At 47.3% G+C, this 18,566-nt stretch overlaps 1 pseudogene; it reads left to right on the forward strand.

The window, feature by feature from the left end:
- The first annotated feature begins 10,907 nt into the window (after nt 1-10,907).
- LOC128562410 (Golgi SNAP receptor complex member 1-like) lies at nt 10,908-11,670 on the forward strand (annotated as a pseudogene).
- Nucleotides 11,671-18,566: the final 6,896 nt, after the last annotated feature.

The raw sequence follows: 18,566 nt of genomic DNA on the forward strand, positions 1-18,566 counted from the left end.
CACCCCAGCACGAATTGCTGGCCTCAGGGCCTCTCCCAGGGTCTGGATCTTCCTCCCCACCAACAATTCTTGCTCTAGGATACTCCAGGCATGTGCCTGTGCCTCATGCCTCTCCCCCACAGTGCTCGTTGCGATTGGTGGCTATTGCGTATTTATTTCCTTTCTCTTACCAGATGAGAGTTCCTTGAAAGAAGCAGGCCTCTGTCTTGCCTCCTTCATCCCCAGTGCCCAGCACACATAGAGGCCAAAAAAAAAAAAAATATATATATATATATATAGCGAATTAAAATTATTATTATTTATTTATTTTATTTTATTTATTTATTTTTTGAGACAGAGCCTCAAGCTGTCGCCCTGGGTAAAGTGCTGTAGCATCACAGCTCACAGCAACCTCCAACTCCTGGGCTCAAGCGATTCTCCTGCCTCAGCCTCCCAAGTAACTGGGACTACAGGTGCCCGCCACAATGCCCGGCTATTTTTTAGTTGCAGCCGTCATTGTTGTTCGGCGGACCTGGGCTAGATTTGAACCCACCAACTCAGGTGTATGTGGCTGGCGCCTTAGCTGCTTGAGCCACAGGCGCAGAGCCGAATTAAATTTATTTTATAAAATGTCATTAAGCTGGATGCAGTGGCTCACACTTGTAATCCTAGCATTTTTGGGTGGCTGAGGCAGGTCGATTGCTTGAGCTAAAGAGTTTGAGGCCAGGCTCTGTGCCTGTAGCTCAAGCAGCTAAGGCACCAGCCACATACACCAGAGCTGGCGGGTTCGAATCCAGCCCAGGCTTGCCAAACAACAATGACAGCTACAACAACAACAAAAAATGGCTGTGCATTGTGCTGGGCACCTGTACTTCTAGCTACCTAGGAGGTTGAGGCAAGAGAATAGCTTGGGAGTTGGAAGTTGCTATGAGCTGTGATGTCACGGCACTATACCCAGAGTGACAGCTTGAGGCTGTCTCAAAAAATAAATAAGTTTGAGACCAGGCTGAGCAAGAGCAGGACCCCATCTCTACTAAAAGTAGAAAAATTAGCCAGGCCTTGTGGCAGGTGCCTGTATTCCCAACTACTACAGAAGCTGAGGCAAGAAGATTGCTTGAGCCCAAGAGTTTGATGTTGCTGTGAGCTATGATAACACTGTGGTACTCTACCCTGGGCAACAGAGTGAGATTCAGTGTCCAGAAAAAAAGTTGATAAAACAATATTCTGGGCCAGGTCTGGGTGGCAGCTAGTTGGAAAGCTGAAGCAGGAGCTTCGCTTGAGCCTAGGAGTCTAAGACTGCAAAGCACCATGATTATGTCTGCTAAGAAGCCACTGCACTCGGGTGGCGCCTGTGACTCAAAGTAGTAGGGCGCTGGCCTCATATACGGGAGGTGGCGGGTTCAAATCCTCCCCTGGCCAAAAGCTGCAAAAAAAACACAAGAAGCCACTGCACTCCAGCCTAGATAATGTACTGAGATCTCCCACCTCTAAAAAAATAAATAAATAAACAAAGTCACATTTTAAAAAGAAAGCATTTAAATAAAAGTTGCATGGTGCTTCCCCCACACACACCCCCAGGGGTGGGGAGGAAGGAAAAAAATAATCTCTTTCCTATAGGAATGTAGCCTCCACCAGAAGGAACTGCCCTTATCTCTGCAGAGGGAGAATCCACCCTGAAGACTAAAATATTGCCTGAAGAAATACATTCGTTTGTAAGTTTCAGGTGCCAGGACTTCTAAGGCAGCTTTGGGAAGTAGCCTGTGGTTGGTAGCACCCCGACCTACAAAGGCGTGGCCTGCACCCTCCTCGATTGCTCCCCACTGCAACCCCACACACAGGCACGCGTTTAGGGAGCACATACCTACAGGAGGAACCTCAGCTACAGAAGTGAGAAGTAGGACCCTGAAGGGCTGACGAAGGTCAGTTGCAAAAGAGGGTCAGTGAGATTCCAATGACATTCCAATGGAGCAAAAGCACCATGCCAGCTTCTGAAGCTAGAACAAAAGCTCAGCATTTTAATGTTAATTTGTGGGATTTTAACTCTGGACTGCTGATTCCTGGACTTAAAAGATTTTTATTGGGGGAATGTGTAATGAAATTGCTTAATACGGTAGCCATTCAGCAGTACTCAGTAAGGCAATTTGTACAAACTTAGAAAGAGACCAGTATTACAAAGATTACAAGGGTGAGGCCCGGCTCACTGGCTAACGCCTGTAATCCTAATACTCTAGGAGGCCAAGGCAGGTGGATTGCCTGAGCTCACAGGTTTGAGACCAGCCTGAGCAAGAGCGAGACCCCACCTCTTAAAAGAAACAAAATAGACAGGCCTTGTGGTGGGCGCCTATGGTCTCAGCTACTTGGGAGGCTGAGACAAGGGGATCACTTGAGCCCAAGAGTTTGAGGTTGCTGTAAGCTAAGACGCCAAGGCACTCTAACCAGGGTGACAAAGTGAGAGTCTGTCTCAAAAAAAAAAAAAAGAGAGAGAGAGATGGGCTGGACGAGGTGGTTCGCCCCTGTAATCCTAGCACTTGGGAGGCCGAGGTGGGTGGATTGCCTGAGCTCACAGATTCCAGCCCAAGCCAGATCGAGACCTCGTCTCTAAAAATAGCTGGGCATTGTGGCAAGTACCTGTAGTCCAAGCTACCTGGGAAGCTGAGGCAAGAGATTCGCTTGAGCCCAAGAGTTTGAAGTTGCTGTGAGCTATGACGCCACAGCATTCTACCCAGGGTGATAAAGTGAGACTGTCTCAAAAAAAAAAAAAAGAGGTGGGCACAGTGGCTTATGCCTATAATGCTAGCACTCCGGGAGGTCAAGGGGGTGGGTCCCCTGAGCTGAGGAGTTTGAAACCAGCCTGAGCAAGAGCAAGACCCCATCTCTACTTAAAAATAGCTGTGCACATTGTGGCAGGCACCTGTGGTAGTTTGAGGTTGCTGTGAGCTGAGGCCACAGCACTCTCTCCTGGGTAACAGAGTGAGACTCTGTCTCAAAAAAAAGGTTACAAAGGGATTTAAGGGATTCTCAGTAATTATGACCTTGGGATTTGTGCCTATCCTGGAGCCTCAGCTTCCTATAAGAGTCCTTTAGCCCTTATTCTTGATGGATCAGATCACAACTCAATCACCTTAACTGTGCACCCTGCCTCTAGCCTTTGTTTCCACATCCATCCTTCTTCCTGTAGGTGCTCAAAAGCCCAACTCCATTTCCACCACTCCAATACACTGGCAAGGAACATCATCAAAGGCAAGGAAATGAAACACAAGCTCAACCGCAAAGGAAGAGGCTTAACATTTCTTTGCAAACGATGTGCTTGCATACTTAAAACCCTCCAAAAGAAACCAGCCAGCAGAAGCACTGATAAATTTTTTTCTAAGGTGGCTAATGGCATCTGTGTCCAAGAAATTAACAACTTTCTTATGAGCCAGCACTGAAGTTGGAAAATACGATTTTAAAAAATACCTTGCTTTTTGCTGCAGTCCCTCCAGTCAAATTTACTCAGTAGCAACAAGGATTGGAAGCTGGTGCTGGGCATCTCCTTGGGAAGCTCCTTCAGGGCCTTGGAAACAGACCCAGGTTTGCGTCTCCCTCTGGGTTTAAAGCTCTGCGCTGATCTCCGACGACGGGGCTTTGCTGGCGACATGGAGAATTTCACAAAATCAGGTTCCCTGGGGCCTCTGGGAGCTTCCTTTCGTCTACTCAGAGATCCAGCATCGAAAGAGAAGCGATGTGGTCCATGTCTTCTCAACCTTCGGCTACTTATAGCGGCCTCCCACCTCCCCACCCATCCCCACCCATGTGGTGTAAAGGCTGGATCTGGAATCCTTACTTCATTTGCATAACTTAAAGGGTTACCGAAAGCCATGAAGTCTGAGAACAAAAGAACAGGCTAAACTAAAGTAATATTGAGGCCAGGCGAGGTGGCTCACACCTGTAATCACAGCACTCTGGGAGGCCGAGGTGGGTGGATACTTCAGGTCAGGAATTGGAGACCAGCCTGAGCAAAAGTGAGACCCCATCTCTACTGAAAATAGAAAAACCGATTGGGGCTGAGTGCGGTGGCTCACAGCTGCAATCCCAGCACTTGGGAGACCAACGCGGCTGGATTGCCTGAGCTCAAAGGTTCCAGACCACATCTCTAAAAATTGTCGGGCATTGTGGCAAGTGCCTGAAGTCCCAGCTACTTGGGAGGCTGAGGGAAGAGAATCCCTTGAGCCCAGGAGTTGGAGGTGTTGTGAGCTATGACACCATGGCACTCTACCAAGGGCGACAAAGTAAGACTCTGTCTCAATAATAATGATAATAATAATAATAAAGTATTATTGAAGATTCCACCTTTTCAAAGTACTGCCTACCAAACTTTTACTATACAGTTTGATACTCCGATAAATTAATAAATAAATGCATAATACATAATATGGCTGGGTACTATGGCTTATGCTTGTAATCCCAGCCCTTTGGGAGGCTGAGGCAGGAGGATCACTTGAGCCCAGGAGTTTGAGATTACAGTGAGTTGCATGGGTCATTACAAAAGTTTTGAGATACTAGCTCCGTGCCTGTAGCCCAGTGGTTAGGGCACCAGCCACATACCCTGGGACTGGCAGGTTTGAACCCAGTCTGGGCCTGCTAAACAACAATGATGACTGGAATAAAAAAATAGCTGGGGGTGGCACTTGTGGCTCAGTGAGTAGGGTGCCGTCCCCATATACCGAGGGTGGTGGGTTTGAACCCAGCCCCGGCCAAACTGCAACTAAAAAATAGCCGGGTGTTATGGCGCCTGTGGCTCAAGGAGTTGGGCGCCGGCCCCATATGTCAGAAGTGGTGGGTTTAAACCAGCCCCGGCCAAAAACTACAAAAAAAAAAAAAAAAAAAAAAAATAGCCGGGTGTTGTGGTGGGTGCCTATAGTCCCAGCTACTCGGGAGGCTGAGGCAAGAGAATCACCTAAGCCCAGGAGCTAGAGGTTGCTGTGAGCTGTGACACCGTAGCACTCTACTGAGGGTGACAAAGTGAGACTCTGTCTCTACAAAAAAAAAAAAAATAGCCGGGCGTTGTGGTGGGCATCTGCATCCCAGCTAGTTGGGAGGCTTGAGAATCACTTAAGCCCAAGAGTTTGAGGTTGCTGTGAGCTGTGACGCCATAGCACTCTACGAGGGCAAGATAATAAGACTCTATCTCAAAAAAAAAAAAAGGTTTTGAGATACAAAGAAATCAAGAAACTAGTATCTCATGGATGGAAACAAAGGAAGCCCTCCCAGCAATGCTGATAAGCCAAGCAAGTTGAAACGTAACACGGGTGAATCAGAAAGGACGCTCTGCACTGTGTTTCTTTGAAATGAAATAATGGACCATTATTCTCTGTCTCAAAATTTCCATAGTGACCCAAGTATGATCATGCCGTTGCACTCCAGCCTGGGCAACACCTATCTCTAAAGCAAATTTTTAGACTGTGTACAGTGGCTCATGCCTATAATCCTAGCATATTGGGAGGCTGAGATGGCAAGATCAATCCCTTGAGGCCAGGAGTTCAAGACCAGTCCAGGCCAGAGTGCATTGGCATCATCATGGCTCACTGCAACCTCAAACTCCTAGGCCCAGGCTGGTCTGGAATTCCTGGCCTCAAGCAATCCTCCTGTCTCTGCTTCCCACTCAGCCTCAAACTCAATCTCAGACTCCTATATCCTCAGCCTGATGAGAATATAGCAAGAGCCACTGTGCCTGGCCCTAGCTGTCCTTTTTTGCAGCCTGTGTAGTACTGTATGTTAGGATTTTTGTATGTTTCATTGGTGACTTTGTTAAAACTCCCTGCAAGCATAGTGCTAAATGCTCTTCTACTGTGCCTAAGCACAAGAAGGCTGTTAGGTACCTCACAGAAAAAAATGTGTGTGTTAGAGAAGCTTCTTTCAGGAATGAGTTATAGTTCTGTTGGCCCTAAGTTTAGTGAATTAATAATATCAGGCCGGGCCTGATATATATGGCCCACGCCTGTAACCTTAGCACTCCAGGAGGCCAAAGCAGAAGGATAGCTTGAGCTAAGGAGTTCCAGACAAGAATTAGACCTCACCTCTACTAAAAATAGACTAGTCAGGCATTGTGGTGGGTACCAGTAGTCCCAGCTACTCAGGAGGCTGAGGCAGGAAGATTGCTTGAACCTAGGAGTTTGAAGTTGCTGTGAGTTAGGCTGACACCATACTGTTCCAGCCTGGGCAACAGAGTGAGACTTTGTTTCAAACAAACAAAAAACATATATGTGTGTGTATGTATATATAAAATAAGGTGTCTTCAAACAGAAAGACACATAAAACAAGGTAATGTATTGAATTGTTGACAAAAATGTGACCCGAGGCTCAGCACCTATAGCTCAGGTGACTAGGGTGCCAGCCACATACACCGCAGCTGGCAGATTCGAATCCAGCCGAGGCCAAAAAATACCTGGGTGTTGTGGCAGGTGCCTGAGGTCCCAGCTACTTGGGAGGCTAAGGCAAGAGAATCGCTTGGGCCCAGGAGTTTGAGGTGGTTGTAAGCTGTGATGCCATGGCACTCTACCTAGGGCGACAGCTTGAGACTGTCTCAAAAAAAAAATGTGACCTGAGGCTTGCAGGTACCTAACCTTGTATTTTCTCTAGGAACAATGGATTGGTGTTTACAGTTCAGTGTTGGTGGTGACGCTATAGTACATAGCAATGTTGGATAACTAGATTCAATTCACCTATAGTACACTGAGCTTTTTTGTTTGTTTGGGTTTTTTTTTTTGTTGTTTGTTTTTTAGAGACAGAGTCTCACTTTATCACCCCCGGTACAGCGCTGTTACGTCACAGCTCACAGCAACCTCCAACTCTTGGGCTTAAGCAATTCTCTTGCCTCAGCCTCCCGTGTAGCTGGGACTATAGGCACCTACCGTAACGCCAGGCTATTTTTGGTTGCAGTTGTCATTGTCATTTAGCAGGCCAGGGCTGGGTTCAAATCCACCAGCCTCGGTGTATGTGGCTGGCGCCCTACCCACTGAGCTGTGGCCACCGAGCTTATTATTTTATTTTCTATTGTTTTTTGGATATTTTCTTTTTTTTTTTGTAGAGACAGAGTCTCACTTTATGGCCCTTGGTAGAGTGCCGTGGCCTCACACAGCTCACAGCAACCTCCAACTCCTGGGCTTAAGCGATTCTCTTGCCTCAGCCTCCCGAGTAGCTGGGACTACAGGCGCCCGCCACAACGCCTGGCTATTTTTTGGTTGCAGTTTGGCCGGGGCCGGGTTTGAACCCGCCACCCTCGGTATATGGGGCCCACACCTTACCAACTGAGCCACAGGCGCTGCCCTGTTTGTTGAATATTTTCAATCTCAGTAAATCTACAAATGCAGAGCCCACGGATATGGAGGGCCAACTGTATAAGACATGTGTGCAATGTTTGTTTATTAAGTATACTACACTGGGCATAGTGTCTCCTGCCTGTAATCCCAGGACTTTAGGAGGCCCAGGCAAGAGGATTGCTTGAGATTAGGAGTTTGAGACCAGCCTGGGTAACATAGCAAGACTCCTATCTCACAAAAAGCCAAACATGGTGGTGTGATCCTGTAGTTCTAGCTACTTGAGAGGCTGGGGTGGGAGGATTCCTTGAGCCCAAGATTTTGAGGTTTCAGTGAGCTTTGATCACACCATTGCATTCCAATCTTGGCAACAGAGTGAGGGCTTATCTCTCTGTTTTTTTTCTTTTTGAGACAGAGTCTCACTTTGTGACCCTTGGTAGAGTGCTGTGGCGTCATCATAGCTCACGTGAACCTCAAAATCTAAGGCTCAAGTGATCCTCTTGCTTCAGCCTCCCAAGTATCTGGGACTACAGGCGCCCACTATGACACCTGGCTATTTTTAGAGACGGGGTCTCACTGTTGTTCAGGCTGGTCTCGAACTCCTGACCTCAGGCAACCACCCTCCTCGGTCTCTCAGAGTGCTAGAATTACAGGCAAGAGCCACTGCGCCTGGCCAAGAACCTGTCTCTAAAAAAAGAAAAAAAAGTATAGCTTAATAAAACTTGAAGAGGCTCGGCGCCTGTAGCTCAGTGGCTATGGTGCCAGCCACATACATCAGAGCTGGTGGGTTCGCACCCAGCTCGGGGTGCCAAACAACAATGACAACTACAACCAAAAAACGGCCAGCCATTGGGATGGGTGCCTGTAGTCCCAGCTACTTAAGAGAATTGCTTAAGCCCAAGAGTTTGAGGTTGCTGGGAGCTGTGATGCCATAGCACTCTACTGAGGGTGACATAGTGAGATTCTGTCTCAAACAAACAAACAAACAAACAAAAAACTTAAAGAAAAGGTAAGTGATTAGAAAATGAATAAAATAGGGCTTTACACGTTATACGAAAAGGAATTTCTTTTTTTTTAATTTTCTCTATACATGTACATGTGTTTATTTGGTTTCCACTTTTTGCCTTCACAGAATTAAAGAGGCTTAAAATTTAATAACAATAGGGCGGCGCCTGTGGCTCAGTTGGTAGGGAGCCGGCCCCATATACCAAGGGTGGCGGGTTCAAACCCGGCCCCGGCCAAACTGCAACCAAAAAATAGCCGGGCATTGTGGCGGGCTCCTGTAGTCCCAGCTACTCTGGAGGCTGAGACAAGAGAATCGCTTGAGCCCAGGAGTTGGAGATTGCTGTGAGCTGTGTGAGGCCACGGCACTCTACCGAGGGCCATAAAGTGAGACTCTGTCTCTACAAAAAAAAAAAAAAAAAAAAAAATTAATAACAATAACAATGTTTAAGATAAGGACTAGAAACAAAAAACTCATAAAGAACAAACAAACATAAATACAATTGCAAAAGAAATCAGATGATTGCTGCAACGAAATATTGAGCAATAATAATAAAATGCAAAAAAAGTAACATTCACATTGTCAGATAAAAGTATGTATATCATAGAAAAGATCTACCAGTCAAACCCACTATTGTATGTTTCACGTAACTTTTAGCTTTTTTTTTTAAAGGCAGAGTTTCACTCTGTCACCCAGGTAGAGTCCTGTGGCGCCACCACAGCTCACAGCAACCTCAAACTCTTGGGCTCAAGCAATCCTCTTGCCTCAGCCTCCTAAGTAGCTGGGAATATAGGCTATGTTTTCTATTTTTAGTAGAGACAGGGTCTCACTCACCTACTCAGGCTGGTCTTGAACTCCTGACCTCAAGGAATTCACCCACCTCAGCCTCCCAGAGTGCTAGGATTACAGGTGTGAGCTGCGGTGCCTGGCCTAACTTTCGAAAAGTACACAGCACATAGTAAGGGCTCTAAAAGGAACATCAGGAAGAAAGGAAAGGAGAGAAGGGGCTTGGGGCCTGTGACTTAAGCAGCTGAGGCGCCAGCCACATATACCTGAGCTAGTGGGTTCGAATCCAGCCCGGACCCGCCAAACAACAATGATGGCTGCAACCAAAAAATAGTCGGGCATTGTGGGGGGTGCCTGTAGTCCCAGCTACTTGGGAGGCTGAGACAGGAGAATTGCTTGAGCCCAGGAGTTGGAGGTTGCTGTGAGCTGTGATGCCACAGCACTCTACCCAGGGGGACAGCTTGAGGCTCTGTCTCAAGAAAAAAAAAAAAAAAAGAAAGGAGGGAAGGAAGGAAAGAGAAGGAAGGAGGGAAGGAGATAATGGATGAGAACAATGTGGATACAACTTAGCAGTGAAATAATTTTGGTCATTCATTAAGTCCCTCAACAAACATGTACTGAGCACCCACCATGTGACAGTGAGAATACAGGTTCAGCAAAGCAAACCTAGCAACCATTTTGACAAGAAAGAAAGCTGTCAGTAGTGGCTAAGCCCAGGAGGGCTCATGCGAGTCAATTTCACCCATTTCTTTCTAAATCAGATTACTTCTGGCTGTGTCCATGATGTCCCCAACAGGCAATGATTCATCCACAAGCGTCCCTTTCACCTCCCATTCAGGTGGGGGAGATAGACAATAAATACGTGAAAACACCTGTGGAAGACAGGCAGCTAAGCAAGGTGGGGAGAGGGAACAGAGAGTGGCCAAGGACGCTCTTCCCAAGACCAACCCAGGACAGCCTCAGAGGAGGTGAGAGGGCCAAGACGTTTCTCAGGGTGAAGTCTCTTTTGTACCTCAGTGTTTGAGTTCGGAACAATGCAGATACTGGTGGTTCCCCCATAGTTACTCTGCAGATGTGATAAAAGCTATGAAGTGAAACAGAAACCCCCAAGTGTTGGCTGAGTTGCTCTGGGCACCCAGGCCACGCAGGGAACCTTGTGTTTCCAGATCACTGTGCCACAAACTGAGGAGTACGTCAATTCAGCTCTTTTGGGTAATGTGTCCAAAATAATGATGATGATGATGATGATGATGATAGTAATAATAATGGTGGGGGCGGCGCCTGTGGCTCAGTGGGTAGGGTGCTGGCCCCTTATACCGAGGTTTGAACTTGGCACCAGCCAAAACTGCAACAAAAAATAGCCAGGCATTGTGGTAGGTGCCTGTAGTCCCAGCTACTCGGGAGACTGAGGCAAGAGAATCACCTAAGCCGAAGAGCTGGAGGTTGCTTTGGGCTTTGACACCACAGCACTCTACCAAGGGCAACATAGTGAGACTGTCTCAAATAAATAAATAAATAAATAAAAATAAAAATACGGGGTGGCGCCTGTGGCTCAGTGAGTAGGGCACCGGCTCCATATACTGAGGGTGGTAGGTTCAAACCCAGCCCCGGCCGAACTGCAACCAAAAAAAAAAATAGCTGGGCGTTGTGGCGGGCGCCTGTAGTCCCAGCTGCTCGGGAGGCTGAGGCAAGAGAATCGCATAAGCCCAAGAGCTGGAGGTTGCTGTGAGCTGTGTGATGCCACGGCACTCTACTGAGGGCAGTAAAGTGAGACTCTGTCTCTACAAAAAAAAAATAAATAAATAAAAAATAAAATAAAATAAAAATATGGTTGGACAACAAAAATGGCAGCGGGAACTAGCAATTACTGGGAAGATCTCAGGAAACAGGCTTGACAGGAAGGAAAATGAACTTGACCTGAAACTAGTTTCCTTCAGTAAACTATGTACAAGTTACAGTCACAGCAATGCCAGAGATGGAAGACTCAACAGGTGTAGTTCTGACACAACACTCTTTTTGAATGATCAAGGCAGGACAGAATGTTTGAGACAATGGCAATTGAGATTGAGCAGCTACTGGCAAGGCTTACAGGGGTAAATGATAAAATGGCAGAGTGTACCAACAGTGCAGGCGTCCCTTCCTTGAATGCAGTATTAATGTTTTTTTTTTTGCAGTTTTTGGCCAAGGCTGAGCTTGAACCCATCACCTCCGGCATATGGGGCCGGCGCCCTACTCCTTTGAGCCACAGGCACCGTCCAATGCAGCATTAATGTACACATTACAGTGACGTAGAGACATCTTGCAGGATTATACACATAAATTTCATAAAACCAAAGCAAACTTTATGGCAAACGTGACCACCTTCGCAACTCAGATCATCTGATAGAACGGACGGTGAGCATTGCTATGGGAACAAAAGAAAATATGACTTTACAGAGAGGAATGTTGAAGTCAATTCACAGCAAAATAAACACTTTGGCCAATTGTTTTCCTGCTGTGAACAGCCTGATGCAGAGGATCAACCTTAGGAAGTGGAGAGACTCACTCATCCTTGGTGGTATTATTGGTGTCTGTACCATCCTATTGCTGCTGTATGCTTTTCACTGATGGGACATCTCCAGGGACTCTTGACAGCCACCACTTTCACGCCCTGATCTGGAGCAAGGAGATGTAGGAGGGAGAAGTTGACTGTGCTAATAATTAGCCCGATCAGCCAGATGAATTCAAGACCGACAGTGATGAACTCTGTGATACAGTCAGGTGGAGCTGCAGCCACAGTTTTTCTGTGCTATCTTTTCTTTTTTTTTTGCAGTTTTTGGCTGGGGCCGGGTTTGAACCCGCCACCTCCAGTATATGGGGTTGGCGCCCTACTCCTTGAGCCACAGGCGCCACCTGTGCTATCTTTTCTAACACACATTTTTCTGGTTTTAGTTTAAAAAAAGAAAAAGAAGAAAAAAAGATAAAAAAATAAAAGTTTTCATTTGCTTTTGTCTCCCTAGTAAGTAAACCAATGAACCAATCAAAAACATCAAAAAATAAAAAATAAAAATACACTCACCTGCCCCATGTTTGGGGTGTTTACTTTTATCTCTTTAGTTTCATTCATTCAGGCACCAAATTGTCTTTGAGCCCCAATTATGTGGCAGGCCCTGGGGAGACACCAAAGGAAGCGGAAGCCCTTCCTGTCCTCATGGAGCAGATGGTCAAGTGGTAGAGGTGGACATTGAATAAACTTCTGATCAAATTATTACTGCCATTATTTTATTTTTATTTTTTTTAGAGACAGAGTCTTAGTTTGTCGCCCTCAGTAGAGTGCTGTATCGTCACAGCTCACAGCAACCTCCAACTCTTGGGCTCAAGTGATTCTCTTGCCTCCGCCTCTCGAGTAGCTGGGACTATAGGAGATCGACACAATTCCCTAATAGTTTTAGAAATAGGGTCTTTCTCTTGCTCAGGCTGGTCTCAAAACCATGAGCTCAGGCAATACACCTGCCTCAGCCTCCCAAGTGCTAGGATTACAGGCATGAGCCACCGCACCTGTCCTTGTTTTTTTTTTTTTTTTTGTAGGGACAGAGTCTCACTTTATTGCCCTGGGTACAGTGCTGTGGCATCCCAGCTCACAGCAACCTCCAACTCCTGGGCCTAGGGGATTCTCTTGCCTCAGCCTCCCAAGTAGCTGGGACCACAGGAGCCCGCCACAACACTCAGCTATTTTTTTGTCGCAGTTTGGCTGGGGCCAGGCTTGAACCAGCCACCCTCGGTATATGGGGCTGGCGCCTTACCGACTGAGCCACAGGCACCGCCCTGTTTTTTTTTTTGTGACAGAGTCTCACTTTGTGCCCTGGCTTAAGTGCCATAGTGTCATCATAGCTCACAGCAACCTCAAACTCCTGGGCTCAAGCAATCCTCCTGCCTTAGCCTCTCAAGTAGCTAGGACTATATGTGCTTGACACAATACCTGGCTAGATTTTTTTTTTCGGTTTCTAGTAGAGACAGGGTCTCCCTCTTGCTCAGGCTGACCTTGAACTGCTGACCTCAAGCAATCTGCCCCCTTTAACTTCCCAGAGTGCTAGGATTATAGGTGCGAGCCACGATGCTTGGCCTCAGACTTTTTTTTTTTTTTTTTTCGAGACAGAGTCTCACTATGTTGCCCTGGGTTGAGTGCCATGTTGTCACAGCTCACAGCAACCTCAAACTCTTGGGCTTAAGTGATTCTTTTGCCTCAGCCTCCCAAGGGCTGGGATTATAGGTGGCCACAACACCCGGCTATTTTTTTTTTTTTTTGTAGAGACAGAGTCTCACTTTATGGCCCTCGGTAGAGGGCCGTGGCCTCACACAGCTCACAGCAACCTCCAACTCCTGAGCTTAAGCGATTCTCTTGCCTCAGCCTCCCAAGCAGCTGGGACTACAGGCGCCCGCCACAACGCCCGGCTATTTTTTGGTTGCAGTTCGGCCGGGGCTGGGTTTGAACCCACCACCTTCGGTATATGGGGCCGGCGCCTTACCGACTTAGCCACAGGCGCCGCCCCACCCGGCTATTTTTTGGTTCTAGTTCTCATTGTTGTTTGGCAGGACTGGGCTGGATTCAAACCTGCCAGCTCTGGTGCATGCTGCTGAGCAACCCAAACTCAGTCTTGGATTTTTTGTTTTTTCTTTTTAGAGACAGAGTCTTACTTTTTTGCCCTCAATAGAGTGCTGTGAAATCACAGCTCACAGCAACCTCCAGCTCTTGGGCTTAGGTGATTCTCTTGCTTCAGCCTTCTGAGTAGCTGGGACTACAGGCGCCCACCACACCTGGCTATTTTTTTGTTGCAGTTTGGCCAGGGCTGGGTTCTAACCCACCACCCTTGTTATATGGGGCCAGCGCCCTACTCACTGAGCCACAGGTGCCACCCCTCAGACTTGGGGTTTTTTTTTTTTTTGAGACAGAGCCTCAAGCTGTCGCCCTGGGTAGAGTGTTGTGGCGTCACAGCAACCTCCAACTCCTGAGCTTAAGCGATTCTCTTGCCTCAGCCTCCCAAGTAGCTGGGACTATAGGTGCCGGCCACAATACCTGACTATTTTTTGGTTGTAGTTATCATTGTTATTTGGCAGGCTCAAGCAGGATTCGAACCCGCCAGCTCTGGTGTATGTGGCTGATGCCTTAACTGCTTGAGCTATAGGCACTGAGCCTGAGACTTGGGTTTTAAGAAGAAATTTGTCTGCTGAGTGAAGATGGGATCAGACTTCTAATTTCCTTCTGCTCCAAAACCCAGTTGACCTTGGGCCATCTCTCCTCTGAGAAGGAAAGGATCGCTCATCTTTCACACCTGGAGGATCTTCAGAAGTCCTTCAAGAAGCCACTGTCAGCTGGAATGTCTCCATTTTTTTGCAGGAGGGCATTTAAGCACCCTGACCCCACCTAGGCTCCTGCAGTTGGTCCCTTAGCTTCCTGACACTGTGCTCACTCCCCTCCCATCTGCAGGGGGGTTAGGGTTCCACTCAGCAGTGCAGTGCTGTATACTAGTGCTTACTGGATACCTGCTCTGGATATTGGGGGCACTGTGGAGAGAATGACTTTGAACAGCTTTCATTCTACTGAGGAGAGGGATACCAACTGAGAAGGGAAATACACGGGCCAGAAAGGGTCTTCGTGCTTTGGGGTGTGTGGGGCACAGAAGAAAGCAGAGATTGGGGAACTATGGACTCGACAGGAGTGGCCAAACTCCTGGGACGCCTTTGTCCTTGCTGCAACAGGATGTCAAGGCTGAGGCTGGGGAGAAGGGATCTCTCCTGGGGGTAGCGAATGAGATTGCATCATTCCCTGGCTTCTGATGCTTAAGAGCACCCATTGCTCTTAGGACAAAAGTGAAGCTTTCCCTGGGTAACCTGGTCTCTGTACTCTTCTCGCTCCTTGGCAACATCCATTTCCCCCACTCTCTTTGCCAGCAACATGGGCCACAGGGCCTTTGCATGAGTTGATCCCACTGCCCAGAATATCCGTCCCTTCCCACATCCCTTCACTGATGCCTACTCATCTCCCAGTTTGTGCCATCTCTTTCGGGTACTTTCCTCCTCGGTGTAGTTGTGAATGCAATGGGGCAAGCATTTAATGACCATCTTGCCTTCCAGGGGACCCCTGGCATCTTGTACAGGGCTGGCACTTAGTAGGGTGCAACTCAGGTGTGCCAAATGAAAGAATAAAAGGACAAAGAACTGCCGTGGGTCTCTGCACTCATGACTGTGTCAGGCACACTGGGGGGAAGTCTGGGTTCTGCCTCTCCCAGCTCTCAGCCTGGTCTGAGCCTCAGTATCTCCCTCTCATTTGTAACAAGGTGATCATAGGGCGGCGCCTGTGGCTCAGTCGGTAAGGCGCCGGCCCCATATACTGAGGGTGGCGGGTTCAAACCCAGCCCCGGCCAAACTGCAACCAAAAAATAGCCGGGCGTTGTGGCGGGCGCCTGTAGTCCCAGCTACTCGGGAGGCTGAGGCAAGAGAATCGCTTAAGCCCAGGAGTTAGAGGTTGCTGTGAGCTGTGTGAGGCCATGGCACTCTACCGAGGGCCATAAAGTGAGACTCTGTCTCTACAAAAAAAAAAAAACAAAAAAAAAAAACAAGGTGATCATAGCAGTAAATTTTATTTTATTATTATTATTTTTTGAGACAGAGTCTCACCATGTCGCCCTGGGTAGAGTGCTGTGGCGTCACAGCTCACAGCAACCTCAACTCCTGGGCTTAAGCGATTCTCTCGCCTCAGCCTCCCAAATAGCTGGGACCACAGGTGCCCACCACATGCCTGGCTATTTTTGTTGCAGTTGTCATTGTCATTCAGCTGGCCCGAGCTGGGTTGGCTGGTGCCATAACCACTGTGCTACAGGCGCCGAGCCAACGCAGCAGTAAAATTGTAGTAAAATACACCTAACACAAAATTGTCCAGTTTCAAGACCACTTTAAGTACATTCATGATGTTGTACAACCATGACCATCCACTGGGTCCAGGATCTATTGGATTTTTATGCAGATTATGTCATAAGCTTACCAGTTGCAGCCGGGGCTCAGAGATCTTAGAACACTTGGAAAACAATTGTCCCAGCAACAACTATACCTCAAAACACTTATCTCATACTTGCCATACCACAGGGAGTGAGTGCTCTGGCCCCTGACCTTCAGTCCTCACTCTGACCCATTGAGATGCAGGCTCTATGATCTCCATTTTACAGAAGAAATAACCGAGGCAAGAGGGGTTCAGTAGCCTGCCTGACATCACACTGCAGAGCTGGGGGTGGAACTGGCTCCAGAGTCCACACTCTTAACATCTATGCAAGCCAACCTCAGGTGAAGGGAAAACAGCAGTATCTCCCAGAAGCACGATAGGGCAAAGAATTAACGTTTCCCAGGGAAAAACTGCAGGGGTGGAGTTCCTCAACCCAGGAGCCACCTGTAGTGACACAGACCTCCGCATGTGGGAAAGCAGGGTGCACGCTCAGTAGGTGCCCTCCTTGCTCCCTCTGCACACCTTGTCTCTGATATCCAATATCTTCTAGCCTGGCTGTCACCTTGTTAGGCTGGATGCAGGTCATACAGCCTCCTGGTGACCTTTTCCTTAGGGACTGTGACCAGCTGGGAAGGTGACTGGCTTCTCTCATGGAAACCACAAAACACCAGGCAATCCAGACATCGGCAAGATGGGAGTTGATTCAGACCCAGGGCTCAGCTTCCTCTCGGCCGGCTGCTGTCAGAGGGAAAAGGACTGAAGTTTTGGGGGATACCTAAGATGTAAAAAAAAAAAATAGAAAGAAAAGAAAAGGACCATCTTAGACATGGGTTGTCATTTCCCTTTCCCTACTGAGGTTCTCTACAGAGAGAATAGTTCTTGTTTTTTGAAACAGAGCCTCAAGCTGTCACCCCGGGTGGGTCGGTTCTGTGGCATCATAGCTCACAGCAACCTCCAACTCCTGGGCTCAAGTGATTCTCTTGCCTCAGCCTCCCAAGTAGCTGGGACTACAGGTGCCCCGCCACAACGCCCGGCTATTGAGAGAATTGTTCTTTTTTTTTTTTTTTTTTTTTTTGTAGAGACAGAGTCTCACTTTATTGCCTTCGGTAGAGTGCCATGATGTCACAGGACTCACAGCAACCTCCAGCTCTTGGGCTTCTGCAATTCTCCTGCCTCAGCCTCCCGAGCAGCTGGGACTACAGGCGCTTGCCACAATGCCCAGCTATTTTTTGGTTGCAGTTCAGCCGGAGCTGGAACCCGCCACCCTCAGTATATGGGGCTGGTGCCCTACTCACTTAGCCACAGGCGCCACCCGAGAATAGTTCTTATATTTAGTAAGCACAAGAATCCCTGGGGAATTTTAGAACATGCAGATTCCTTGGTCCCAACTCCACAGTGTTCACCAGCTCTGCTCCTAGCCATACACACACACTGGCTCTGAGAAATAAAGGTGGGTCTTAGACTGTCTTTTGAGAGACCTTGGAAAGGAAAAATGGTATTTTAATTTCAACCTCAACTGGGCATGAATGCTTTTCTCTCTTTATTTACCTCTGTTTTTTTTTTTTCAATTTGAAAGCAGTCACTGTTTATTAACTGACCAGATTACAAAAACAATCAGGGCAGATACCTTAGTTCATTCTTCTAAGAAGCCTATTGATTTGATCTTCCCTATTACCAGCATCTCCACCTTCTACAAAGTGGGTTGTTTTTTTCTTCATCCCTGCCCGTGGAGATGATAACTTAAAGGGCCACAAGAAGTTATTTGCTTCTTTGAAGTGTTTTCCAACAGTATAGATCTCATGGATCAGATCCTCCATGCAGATGATGCCATATTTACCAAGAGATCGTGCAATCAAACTGTTATCAGTCAACACAATTCGTTTCTTATTGATTTTGCCATAACCACGCTTGCAGATTAGCTCATTTACTGACTTCAGATTTGGGTACCCCCATGCAATACACGGTTCTACAATCCTCAGCATGTTAATGGGAGCCTTGTTGAGCTTAACAAAAGTTCCATTGAAGATTTGGCGAAGGCGAAGAAGCTGCAACACTTTTCGGACCTTTGGATTCACACCATTGATACCTCTGATCCTGATGACAAATGCCAATTTTGGTTCTGCAGGTACATAGAAGTTGCCAGCTTTTCTTGCCATCCTAGCCATCTGAATCTCAGTTCTGTACATCTGCCTGTATTCTTTATAATAATGCTTAGCTTTTTCATAGATAAGCTTCCTCCTTGCCTTTCGAAGCATCTTTTGGGCACACTTCTTTCTCAGACGCTTGATCTTCAGCTCTGCGAAATTCTTTTGCTTTTTCTTAAGGGTTTCTGGCACAGCAGGAACCTTCTTTTTCTTCTCTTCAACAGCCGCCATGGTTCCAGCTGGAAAAAGAGCTCTTTATTTACCTTTGTATCAGCTGATAGGATCACCTGGTCTAGAAAATGTCTGCATTGTTAATTTCCTATCACTCCTATTGATAGCACAGTAAAAGCAAGAGCAAACATTTATTTAGAGTCTACTAGGCAAAT

Source organism: Nycticebus coucang, chromosome 12 (genome assembly GCF_027406575.1).
Source record: "Nycticebus coucang isolate mNycCou1 chromosome 12, mNycCou1.pri, whole genome shotgun sequence".
NCBI classification, from domain to species: Eukaryota; Metazoa; Chordata; class Mammalia; order Primates; family Lorisidae; genus Nycticebus; species Nycticebus coucang.